The sequence below is a fragment of the Dermacentor variabilis genome, chromosome 11 (genome assembly GCF_050947875.1).
Source record: "Dermacentor variabilis isolate Ectoservices chromosome 11, ASM5094787v1, whole genome shotgun sequence".
NCBI classification, from domain to species: domain Eukaryota; kingdom Metazoa; phylum Arthropoda; class Arachnida; order Ixodida; family Ixodidae; genus Dermacentor; species Dermacentor variabilis.
This window is the reverse complement of record NC_134578.1, coordinates 13,970,363-13,983,158: the sequence shown is the minus strand read 5'-3', so window position 1 is coordinate 13,983,158 and position 12,796 is coordinate 13,970,363. Positions and strand designations below refer to the sequence as shown.

At 43.3% G+C, this 12,796-nt stretch overlaps 3 long non-coding RNA genes across 3 annotated transcripts in view; 2 read left to right on the top strand and 1 right to left on the bottom strand.

The window, feature by feature from the left end:
• Positions 1–9,254, top strand: part of LOC142563590 (uncharacterized) — a 33,346-nt gene extending 24,092 nt beyond the window's left edge. The window contains exon 3 of the long non-coding RNA XR_012824348.1: positions 8,928–9,254. This is a non-coding gene — a long non-coding RNA (uncharacterized LOC142563590). The remainder of the gene's footprint in view (positions 1–8,927) is intronic.
• The window catches only part of LOC142563586 (uncharacterized), a 53,046-nt gene extending 40,462 nt beyond the window's left edge, over positions 1–12,584 (bottom strand). The window contains exon 1 of the long non-coding RNA XR_012824345.1: positions 12,338–12,584. This is a non-coding gene — a long non-coding RNA (uncharacterized LOC142563586). The remainder of the gene's footprint in view (positions 1–12,337) is intronic.
• On the top strand, positions 1,955–2,809 carry LOC142563627 (uncharacterized). The gene is made up of 2 exons (XR_012824363.1): positions 1,955–2,216; positions 2,666–2,809. It is a non-coding gene; the product is annotated as an uncharacterized LOC142563627 (long non-coding RNA).
• Positions 12,585–12,796: the final 212 nt, after the last annotated feature.

Below are 12,796 nucleotides of genomic sequence, written 5' to 3'. Positions count from 1 at the left end.
CATTGAACGTGCTCATCGTATTGTTCAGTGCCGTCACGTTTTTCACCATCCTTTTATCATTAAATTTCTCAACATTAAATCTAAAACAGAAGTTCTACATAATGCCCACAAACTGAAAAACCTCAAGTCCCCTGAAGTGTGAATAGAATAACAGTTTTTGCCTAAGGTACAGTTGGCTCGTAGCAAGTTACGCGACTTTGCTAAGAGCAATCCTGAAGAAAACGAACGTTTTTCTATTCGTTTTATGTCTCTGCATCTTAAAGGTTCTGTTTTCCGGTTTGACTTCGTCACTAATGATGTTGTACAGGTTGTTGCAAGATCCAACCTTCCAGTAATTGACGAAAAACAACCAAGAGGCAAAAGGTTACGTCCATGCATGCAATCTCATCGCTTGCTCTTGGCAAATTTCCGCAGCCTTTTTCACAAAATTGATGCACTGAAAACGCTCATACATTCTTGCACCACAGATATCGTAATAGGTACAGAAATGTGGCTTTCTGGTGACATCACTAACAGCGAACTTGCACTTTACCCATCTTTTTTAATCTTTCGAAAAGACTGGGAAGGCTTTGGAGCAGGTGAAATTATTATAGTCGTTAAAGATGACTATCAGTCGTCTCTAGTGTTAGTCGACTCTCCTCTTGAAATAGTGTGGGTCTCTGCACGTATTGGAAATGCGCAATGTGTCATTGGTGCATGCTATCGTCCACCTGATAGACCTTTGGAATGCGTTCATTTTTTTCAATGACGCTTTACGACAGGTCTTATCCCAGTTCCCAAAATGCATATTGATATTAGGGGGTGACTTTAATTACCCAGGTATCGAGTGGTCAACCTTGTCTTTAAAGGAAGGTAGCAACAGATTTGAGTGTCTTCATTTTCTAGAAACCTTGTATTTTCATAACTTAACTCAAGTCGTGCGCGAACCAACATAGGGTGACCACTTACTAGATATCATTTTAACAAATCATCCAGACCTTGCTGCGACACATGTACTAGAACCATTAGGTGATCACAGGGTACCCTAGCAAAAATTCTAATAGAAGTTTGTATTAGACTAGTACAGTTTTGTATTAGTTGTATATGTTTTGTATTAGACCAATAGATATTTTTATTAGTTGTACTGATTGACCTATAAGACCAATAGAGCCTATGTATTAAGCGTATTAGTCTTATACAAACATTGTTGCATGTCTGCTAGTTTCGTTATTAGACTGATACGTCCTATTGACTTTATACAGATTGTTGCTGGTCTGTTATGCAACATGCATTGTTGAATTCTGTTGCCCCTTTTTGCTGCTTGTTTAATGCGAGGGTGAAAGTTTATGAAAAATTAAGTCTGTATTGGGGACCATTTGCAGAGAGGTCTCTGATTATTCGCTGAATAATTAAGAATTTTGCTGTACAAAATGTGCAGCACACAGCATTCGCACGTTTGTATTAGTTTCATCGCACTAAGCTTATCTCCCAGCGATATACACGAAAGCGATGGACGCGCGCCTACATGGTCTTGCCAATTTTGTTTCACTGGCGACGTCTCATAACTAGGCCTCTGTTGAGCCTCGTCGCGATGAGTCGTGAGGAAACAGCTAGTGTTTACAACCCCCCCCCCCCCAGCAAATACTTCGCCACAAAAAAAAAAAAAGCACAACGAACAACCAGCCGTGACCTGCAAGGCAGAGTCGTGATGCCCAGTGGGTTTACGAACGATGGTGCAATCGCAGCAACCATAGTTGTTTGCCACTGAAGTTTCGTTAGTCCCGTATCTTCTGTTGAAGTTCGCATAAAGCAGTGTTAAACTTGTAACCTAAATTGATAACTTAATACCGCATATAAAAGGCCGTAATATTTATTGACATCAATGAGCAGCATCGCAGAGAAGGGAACACGGCAGGCGGGAAGATCGCAAAAGTACAGCCGTAGTCAGCCTTAGTTGCGCACAGCACGTGTGCATTGGCGGCTGCCATGTTGCAGTGTACTGTAGCCATGTCAAGGCGAGGTGTGCGCGATTTTTAGTGAATGAACGATGTGTTTTTAAGGAAACCGAGGTGCTGGCGTCTGCGCAATCTTATTCCTGCAGTATAACACTTGGATATGAGTGTTGTGTGACTTCAAAACAACGGAAGGCAACTGTTTTTACCCCTGTGCTTCGTGGATCTATCAGCGTGCATCGATGTGATGTGTTTTCGCCGGCGCCGATTCCTTTCCATTTGGAGGTAACTATTGTACTTATTTATGCTTCTATAGTAAAGTATAAAGTTGTTTCTTTTTATCCCAATGGTGGATGCACTTCAGTACAGTGTGACTGGGCCGATTGTTGTGCGCATGTGCGCATAGCAGCAGTGACATGCATGTTTCCGACAATGCTGTGCAAGATTTCTGTCTAGAGTTGTTACTTATCTGCCTACAGTTTCGATGTAACACACAGAACATCTTTGGTGCATTTTATGTGCTGTCTAATTGTTCTGTCATATCAGATGGCATCATTTTTCTTTATGATAAACATGTCGAACTAAGCATATCACACTTTGTCCTAAAATTAGTTTGGAAATTACGGGGCCATATTATTCCAATTTAGAAGCAAATATTGCCTGCTTAAACATTTAGTGGTAGAACAAGCACCCTGCTTTTAAATGTTTCTATATGTGTGTATGTTTCTACCCAGGTTTTTTTGACCACTCCAAAAGGACGTTCTCTGGTCGAAGTGGTGGAGTAAAAGCTCTGGCAATCAAGATTGCTGACCTGACGAAGATCTCGAAAGAGAAATCTGTAAAAATATTTGTGTGCTAATAAATGCTCCTAGCAATTATGCCTGTTTTTCATTCTGTAACTGGTGCATTGACACCTTTTCTTTCACACCAATAGACCTATTAGACTAATATGCCGATATACCTTTTAGACTAATACGCTGATATACCTATTAGACTAATACCCCAATAGACCTATCAGACTAATAGGCCAATACACCAATAGATCTATTAGACTAATAGACATAATAGACTGTATTAGTGTCAATAACCTCAGGCTATTAGTTTTGGTATTAGAATTTTTGCTAGGGTAGTGCAATGTTGCTTTGCATTGAAACCTCCCAAGAAATATACAGCGAAAAAAATGCATTCTCAATTAGCCTCATTTATGGCCAACTTTGCTAACGATTTTCAAAACAGAACGGTAAATTATAACTGGAGCTTGTTCCGCGATAAACTCAAAGAAGTTGAAACTGCATGTATACCAAAAATGAGCATCAGCTCAAGGCAGAACGATCCGTGGTTTTAACCGCGAAGTGAAAAAAGAGCATTCAGAAAAGCTGCCCAAACAAATGCTCCAGAAGACTGGCAAAATTACAAAACATAGCACGCCATACAGAAACTACAATTCTCAAAGCTAAAGACAAGTTGTTAATTGCAGCCTTCCGAATATGATGAAAAACTGATCCGAAAATGTTTTGGCAAGTAGTTAACCCAAAACCAAATCACACTGCTCCCTTACTAATTTCCGAAAGCGGAGCAGTGCTTAACACAAGAGATAACACAGAGCAATTTAGCAAATGCTTCTCTGCAATTTTTACTAAAAACCACCGCTTGATAGCACTCACATACTTGAACCATCTATTCAATTCCCTTGTTCATCCATCATAATATCGGAACATGGTGTCTCGTGCAATTGACAGGCTTTCTCATAAAACCAGCCCAGGTCCTGATGGTATAAGTCACTTTGCACTACTCTTCAGTTTTGTTATCTCTAATATTTCAGCAGTCATTAGACGGGTGTCTACTGGAAGATTGGAAATCAGCATTAGTAATACCGGTATTTAAATCTAGTGACAGGTTCTTGCAAATTACTGGAACACATCCTATACTCACATTATAGCCTATCTTAACATTAATAACCTGCTCCTCTATAACCAACATGGCTTTCACCAAAATCGCTCATGTCAGATGCAACTATATGAACTTGTAACAGATATTCACATTTCTTTGCACAAGTTGATTAGTACAGACGCCATTTTTATTGATTTTTCCAAAGCTTTCAACCGGGTACCTCATAATCGACTAAAGTTAGAAACCTACAGCTTGAATACAACACGATGCGATGAATTGAGGAGTTCCTAACGAACAGATTTCAACTAATCAGTCTAAACAACTGCTTTTCCAACCGCACTCACGTCAGTTCAGGAGTTCAAGGGTCCGTCCTTGGTCCACTGCTATTTTTAATATACATCAATGACATCACAACTAATATTACTTCACAAATACGTCTCTTCGCAGATGACTGCATGCTCTATAATGAAAGCTGTCCTGCTGACATCTCTGTGCTGCAGTCGGAGTTAACAAAACTAACTAACTGGTGTGAAAGATGGCAGATGGAAATTAACATAGCCAAAACTAAACATGTAAAATTTGCTTCGATAACTCGACCTACCGCTGACCTATGTACAATATGCGGTATTACTGTTGACTCAGTATCTTCAATCAAGTACTTGGGTGTCCTGTTTACCTCCAATTTAGCTGGAATGCTCAGATTGAACACATCACCACAAAAGCATGCAAACAACTTGTTACCTGAAAGAGCACTTACACCTTGCGAACACAGATACCAGACTTCGCGCATGCAGTTCTTATCAGGCCCTTTTTAGAATGTGCGTCCATAATTTGGCACACCGATCTCGCAAACCTACCCGAATCAGTTCAAAATAAAGTTGTGTGGTTCATCTTAACTTCATACTCGCTATAGCAAAGTGTGTCCGCCTTAAAAAAATTACTCAATCTCCCTTCACTTGACATGCACAGGAAATTATCGTTGTTGTCCTTCCATAGCATTTACCACAGCAACATTGCATTAACTCTAACCCATATTCTACCCACTCCCCACATCTCGACCCGCATAGACCATGTTCATCAAGTAAAATCTGTATTTGCCAGGGCTATCGCATATGTGAATTCGCCTCTAGCTTTATCTATTGCCGAATGGATCTCGCTTCCTTCGAACATTGTCTCGCTTACGGAATCATCATTTCATGCAGCACTGCTACCCTTTTTAGAGTTTATCAACCTGTCCAAACCCACATTTGCTTGAATGTTTACTTAAATAGTTCTGTTTCATCCGATATGTATCTGTCTAGGTTGTTTACCTAAATCATCATTTGATTGTATCCTAAAGCTCATGTTGTGATGGGTGCTGGTTATCTACATCGCATTTTAGGTTCTTATGCGTTTGCACGCTACCAAATATTCTATAAACTCCATTTCTCCTTTCTTTTTTCTTTCATTTTTCTGTTTGTTTCTGCTCAACGTTTAGATAATTTTTTATTGATCCTAAATTCCTTCATATATTATTTGCATTGTACACATTCCACTTACACTTGAACTTTTTCATCCCCCCGTCCTCCCTATGTAATGCCCTAACGGGCTCTTAGGGTACTCAAATAAATAAATAAATAAATGGGCATGCATGCAAACATGCACCATGTTTCCTCTTCGTTCTGCTTGCTTGCATCCAGTCAAAGCCATATTGTTTACGTGCCACTTTTTTGCGGCATGGTGCTAGTGAGCTCTTCGCTGCTCCCTTGCTGCTTGTTTGTTTGCCGCCAGCACGTGCTGCCCATCTCTGTCTAGATGCTGCCATGCTGGTTACATCTGGCCATCCACTAATTCCTTGCCTGCCTGTAACTACGTTTCCGTTGGTGCTTGTGCCATCTCAGAACCATTTTCTATTTTATTGTGACTAAACACTAACATGAATCATGCTTCTTTCTTCTGCCTGCTTCCATCCAGTATAAAGAGCATTGCTTGTTTGCTCCTTTTTTGGTGCATGACGCTTGTGAGCTCTTCGCAGCTCCCTAGCTGCTTGTTTGTTTGCTGCCAGCACGTGCTGCCTGTCTCTGTCTAGATGCTGGCATGCTGCTTACATCTGGCCGTCCACTAATTCCTTGCCTGCCTGTAACTACGTTTCCGTTGGTGCTTGTGCCATCTCGGAACCATTTTCTATTTTATTGTGATTAAACACTAACATGAATCATGCTTCTTTCTTCTGCCTGCTTCCATCCAGTATAAAGAGCATTGCTTGTTTGCTGCTTTTTTGGTGCATGACGCTTGTGAGCTCTTCGCAGCTCCCTAGCTGCTTGTTTGTTTGCCGCCAGTATGTGCTGCCCGTCTCTGTCTAGATGCTGCCATGCTGCTTACATCTGGCTGGCCACTAATTCCTTGCCTGCCAGTAACTACGTTTCTGTTGGTGCTTGTGCCATCTCGGAACCATTTTTGATTGATTTTATTCTAATTAAACACTAACATGAATCGTGCTTCCTTTTTCTTCTGCCTCTTCCATCTAGTGCAAAGAGTGTTTGCTGCTTTTTTGGTGCATGGCGCCTGTGAGCAACTTGCTAGCTGTAAGCATGCGACTACACTACTGTCTAACTTTGCGCTCTTTTTCATGTCTTTACAGTGTGAGCTCCAATTATTTCATTAAAATCTCAGGAGCTGTTTTAGCATGTAGATGTGCAGTCTGGTGTTAGTGGGTGGAGGTGGCACTAAATTTTTTGTTCGCCACCGAGTGCTGAGGGAAATGCTTGGCATGAAGCGAGCCTTCATGTGCCAAAACTATCCCAAGTGTTGTCAACAGTTCTGTAGCGAAAGAATCTTGTCCAACCAGGTTGCACGCGTAACACAAATAATGCTGTGGATTTTGTAACGCATGTGGGCACCAGCAATTATGCTGGAATATAAGGTGAATTATGTATAAATAGCCAACGAGCTTGATCTATAAACCAGATTTCGAAGACTGTGCTCGTCTCTATTGTGCTTTGAGTGTCACTTGTTCTTTTGTACATAATATGTTTAATAAAGTGTAAAATTCACGGCTCATGGTTTTGCTACTATGTGGTTTTTTTCTTCAGTGTCACTACAATCTGATGATATTGCCTATTGTAGCAGTTTGATGCTCAAAAGGTGCACTTGCGTAGAGATAACAATAATAAATCACTGGTGTTTGCTATCTCTACTTCTGCAAAGCAGCCAATTCTTACTGTGAGCCGAAACTTTGGCAAGCCAGGAAAGATATAAATATGAAGTACGGCCGGCAACATTGCCATGATGTTCCCACACCAGTTCACTGTGATGCTATAGATTTTTGCAGTCTTAAGACCAGTTTACTTTAGATATCTGCTGGCCAGCATTACAAAATTACATATTGCATTCCAAAGAAACCAAGCATAATGTGACAACCAACACATAGAGAAGAGCGACTCGCGGTTAACTGGCTGGCTGGTCGCTTAACTGGTCGCTGGCTATGTCACACGAGAATGTGTTTTAAAACTAAGTGAAGTTTGCGAGCAAAGTGACAATCCCAGCCAAGGAGCCAGTGAGCTTGAGAACTTGTTCCCAGAATGCTTTAGCAAAAGGAAACTGCACTATGCAAGGATCCTGGATGTACAGAGTTTGGCAAAGTCCAAGTGCACAATGCAATTGGTTGCAACGAACGCACGGCTGAACTAACAACGAAGGGGGTCAGTTTCCACCTAACTACTAAGCTGCACTTCGTGAAAGGAGATTACAGAGAAGCGATGCAACAAGGAGTGAATGAAACTCCGAAAGATGAGTAGGTGCGCCTAAGCTAAATATGCAACAAGGGGGCGGAAATGTGCGTTTGGGATGCTGCTTGGCTTCTGCTGCAAGCTGTTCTACTATGTTTTTGCAATATGCGCCTGACCAATGTGTTGTATTTATTACTGTAAATAAAGTGTTTGTACATGCTCTGTAAAATTCACTCACGCTTTGTATTGTAAGGAAATGGCCTTGTGAAGGCGAGCACGCATTTGAGATTGCATATGCATAATTGCTGAACAAATTGGTCTCCGAGTCTATGCGAGCGTATGGGAAGTTCACTTTTCTACAGCCGTGTAATATACCCTGGTAGTTCTAACAATCAAAGTCGATGTGCTTGGAGCAAACGGCATGACGAAGGTAACGGGTCAACCCTTTGCGTATGATTAGGTTGTGGCAGTGATATAGGTAAATTAAACTTTTCACGCGATTGTAGGAACAAATTGGGCAAACATTTAACATCGTCGTGGGAACGATGTGTCATATTCCCTGAGCCGTCTGCAGTAGTCCGGAGAATTGCAGTTGCCAAAGTGTCGGGGTACCCTACAAATAATTGCCCCGTCAGCGCAGAAACCGGCAGTCTACTTCAAAGCGAAATAACGCTGCCCGCTAGGCAGCTGCCGTGTCCCGGAGCTACCGAAGCGAAGCTTCAGGAGGTGGCTGTGTTTTGGCTTGGTCAGCAGCATATCATCGAGATCAGCCGCCACAAAGCCAGTGAGAGGCCCTTACCCATGCCCTACCCCCTCTGCGCGCTATGAGAAAAGTGTCCTTTGGCTTATTATAAAAAAAAATTCTTTTGCATTAGCGGCCATGCTTTCGGGCCGCAATTGCGGATTTGTTATGGTTCTGTGCGCTCACATGTGTTACTCCATAAGTTTCGTACCATGGCAAAGGCGCCATGAGGGCAGCTTTGCGTTAGTCCGTGTTTTTTTTTTGTGCTGTGTTATATGGACCGTGCTCTTCCGTATGTTGCTGTGGGACAGGAGGAACCAAAGCTCATGAAATGAATGCACGTGCAACACTACGTAATGTACTGCTCCACAGCAATGGCAAGGGACAAAGAAATATCGGCGTGAAATTTTGCCCTCCTTCGACAGAATCATGCTATCGTGCCATCGCAGGCCGAAACCAATGCGTTTCAGAATATGTATAATGAATGCCTTGCAGGTCCGGGATTCTTGCTTTTGACAGTGCATGGCGCATTTGCGGCATGTAGAACATCCATTATGCAAGAATGCATAGTCCTGGTTTTAGAACATTCGTGTTTACTGACAACTTGCTTTTGTGCATATAAAAACACGTTGCCTAACTGTTGCTTCTTTCTCGCAGTACTCACGAGAGCACAAAGAATTTTAAGCAGAGCATGTTAGAGGTTCCTGCACACCTGCACCGGTGTACCATAATACACGTGCTCTTAAAGCGTTGCACAGAATGTGGGGGTTTGCTGCCCTCAGCACTGAGCGCCGGCCAGTCAGCGCGTCATCTGGGAAGATGGGGAAGAAGCGGCTGCTTTGGCTTAAGGAACGAATCCTTCCTACCGCAGGTGTATCTTACCTGTGTGCGCAAGAAGCACAGGGACGTGAAAGTTAGCAGATGTGCTGCAAGGGTGAGCAAGGCTCCACAGAATGTACGCTTGCGATCGCAACAAACGGCTGTTCCTTGGTCACACGTAGGCAGGCTCTACGCTTGGACTGTTCTGGACCGTGTGCCGGCTATAGCAAAACTTGGTTTCGTGAAGCTTCACTTGCCGAGGGAAGAAGGCACCTCAAGCCGAAGTCAACGAACCTAAACGCGGAGTCAGAAATGACATTCTGCCTCCTCAATGGTGCGCTGTCGTAGTGATGCGCGGCCACCCGAAATTTGTTCAATAAAGCACGATGTTCCTTAAGCTACAGCTAGAATAAGTTAATGGGTCGGTGTGTCGTACGTGTCTCCAGTTCATTCTTGCAGTGCAGTGAGAATGCATACATTTTTTCATAGCACCAGAAGTCTGCCTGAGAGTCCCAGGAAGCCAAAGCAGAGAAAAGCAAGTAGAAGGCAGCGATAAAGGTGATGTTTTTTTAAAGATACAGAAGAACTGAACAGAGGCCGGTACCTGCGGTTGATGGGAACAGTCGAGTTGGCTGAGGTGGAAAAAGCAACCGATTTCACCTTATGGCCCAATTTGCGAAGTTCATTATAAAGTTCTTTCAACATGACTTCGGCAACCGTAATGCTATGAAACGTTGCAATTACGTCCTGTTTAGAATTGCTGCAGAGCGTACACCTCCGAGCTAATGCCCCTTGATAATTTGAAAGTACCGACACACTCCTTGTTGCAGCACTTTCGGCCTCTATTCTACTTGCCAGCCGGCTGCACACGGCGCGCTTTTTTTGCTTGGGCTCCTGCAGACTGGCCGGAGCATTCTATAGAGGTGTGTTATTTGGACCAGTTGTGCGCTCCAGTGGTGTTCAAAATTTTTGAGTAGTGCTGAGAACAGCGTTGTATTGACAACAGTAACAGTTTTGCTTGTGGCAGAAAATATCGATTGACTGAAGGAAGGTTGGAAGCGAACAAGAGATGATTACCAATTAGTGGTGGAGTAATTATTAGTCACTAGACTAAGGTGAATTAAGGGCAATAAAGGCATATTAAGGGTAATTGTGCATTAAAGTTGAAGATGTTTTGGAATGAAGGTGGGTTAAGAATTTTGGATTAAGGTCCATGGACGATTAGGGTTGATTGGAGTAGATGGATTATGGTGCATTAGGAATGATCATCAATTAAGGTCAATCAAGGATGATTAGGGTGGATTAATGATGAGGGTGAGTGTGGTGAATTAAGGAGGATTGAGGCTGATTAACGTGGATTATGGGTTGGTGTGGATTAAGGTTCGTTAGAGTAGGCTTCACAACTTTTAACCACCTTAATCGTTATTACGTACACCCTCATCCGCTCTATTCGGTCTTAATACGCCTGTGTCAAGCCTAATTCACCTGAATCCACCCCAGTCGTCTTTCACCTTGATCCTCATTCATGACCTTAATCCTGCTTCATCATCAGCCTGGCTACGCGCACTGCAGCGCAAAGGCCTCCCATACTTCTCCAACCCGGTCATATACCAATTGTGGTTATGTTGTCCCTGCAAACTTCTCAATTTCATCCTTCTCTTAGAATCCAGTCAGTAACCCTTAACTACTATAGGTCGTCTTCTGTCATATTATATGCCCTGCCCATTTCTTTTGATTTTCACTAAGATGTCAATAACTCATTTGTTCCCTTACCTAATCTGCTTTCTTATCCCTTAACGTTACACCCTCACTCTTTCCATAGCTTGTTGTGTCGTCCTCAATTTAAGTAGAACCTTTTTCGTGAGCCTCCAAGTTCCTGCCCCGTAGGTGAGCTGTTATGCACTTTTCTCTTGAGGTATAATGGCAACGTGCTGTTCAAGATCTGAGAATGCCTGCCACACACACCCTAGCCCATTCTTATTCTTCTGGTTATTTCAGTCTCATGATCTGGATCGGCAGTCACTACCTGCCTTAAGTAGATGTATTCCAGACAGACAGACGGGCTACGTAGCAAAAAATGAAAGCAATATGCACATGAAGCTCATAGCTATTGCAGCTCGACGAATCTCAAGTTACTAGGGTATTCTCCATTATCTCTTGTCCCCAATTCACCCTATTCCACCTTACTCTTATCCCCGATTTACCCTACTCCACCTCCATCAACGCCATTCCACGTTAATCTACCATAATCCATCGATCAGTCAATCCACCTCCATGAACCCTAGTTCACCTTACGTACCCTAATGGACCCTGCATCCACATCAATGCTCCCTAAAAGTTCATGTAGCCTAATCGGTCTTAGTACTCCAGCACTAATCCCACCTAATCCTTATTCGTGCACCTTAATCCTCCTTGATATGGTCTGATCCACCTCAATCTTCGTTAGTTGTTTCGTTAATCGTTGGTTTCGCTAATCATTCTCTCATACAGGGGTGGACATGCTTTGGGTCGCCTCTGGCCTTCCTTAGTTCACGTGATATTTCCTATTCAGAACGCCTCCTTGAGGCGGATCGCCTTGAGGCTTTCGCCTTAAAACTTAAAAAAAAACGCAATATACGTGGACTAGCTAGCGCTCATCACCTGCAATACCACAGTTACACTATAAGAACAGTTTACACCCTTTGGCGTGCCCCTTCTGTCACAACGATAACTTGCCAGTAACGAACGGCACGCGCGTTATCTGCATCAGTTTACACCCTTTGGAGTGCTCCTTCTGCTAACGCGCGTGCCGTTCGTTACTGGAAAGTTCCGGGCTCGCAGCGATTAAGACAGGAAACTCATCAAGGCAGATGACGATTATCGTTGTGCGACAGACTGGGCGCGCCAAAGGGTGTAAACCGTTCTTAAAGCGCATATTTGCCGCCAATTTTTTCAGGGATTGCATGATAGTATCTTTCACGCACAGATCGACGTCAGCTAGAATTATTAGCGCCTCTGCAAGCCGCTATTTCCAATCTTAAGTAAAACAGGCAACGGATCGTAACAATCGCGAAAAGTGCTATCGAGAGGCTGTCTCTTCGCAAATAACAGATGGCGACGTGCCGGATGATGGAGCCGCCGCACAATAATGAGCATACTGAGGAGAACCGCATTTTTATGCAACGTACAAATTGCCACAACAAAAATGCTGCTGAGCAAGCCGGAAGAATGAAAAATGCAGCATTATGGGATGCTTTGAGACTCCTCACCTTGCTAACAACGCTGTTCTTTGTTGGAACAAAGTTCTTTCGGCCAACGTTATGCAACCACTGCTTCCTGCGCAAGCCATCACGCTTTCCTTGTGGTAAAAACTTATAATTACTGCAGTTATGTACGTAAGAGCACGGTATAGCGTTGGCACATGGCGGAGCAGAGGAGAAAAATGGCGCGAACGAGAAAGAGAGAACAAGCAAAACGTAAGATCCGCGTGTTGCCAAGGGCAACGGCAGGGAGACCAATCGTCGTTCAGAAAAATGGGGGCAAAATGGCGCGGAGGAGAGCGAGGAGGTTGCGCGGCGGCGGCAGAGTTCAATGAGGCAGCGCTTTCAAATCTTCAAGGTATTTTACTCCAAGCAGCCCTCTTGCGCACAGCGCGAAGTGGTTTCGCGAAAAAAAAGTAAACAAAAGAGAACTGACCCGCTCCTCAGTTTTCAGTCCTCCGTGCCCCC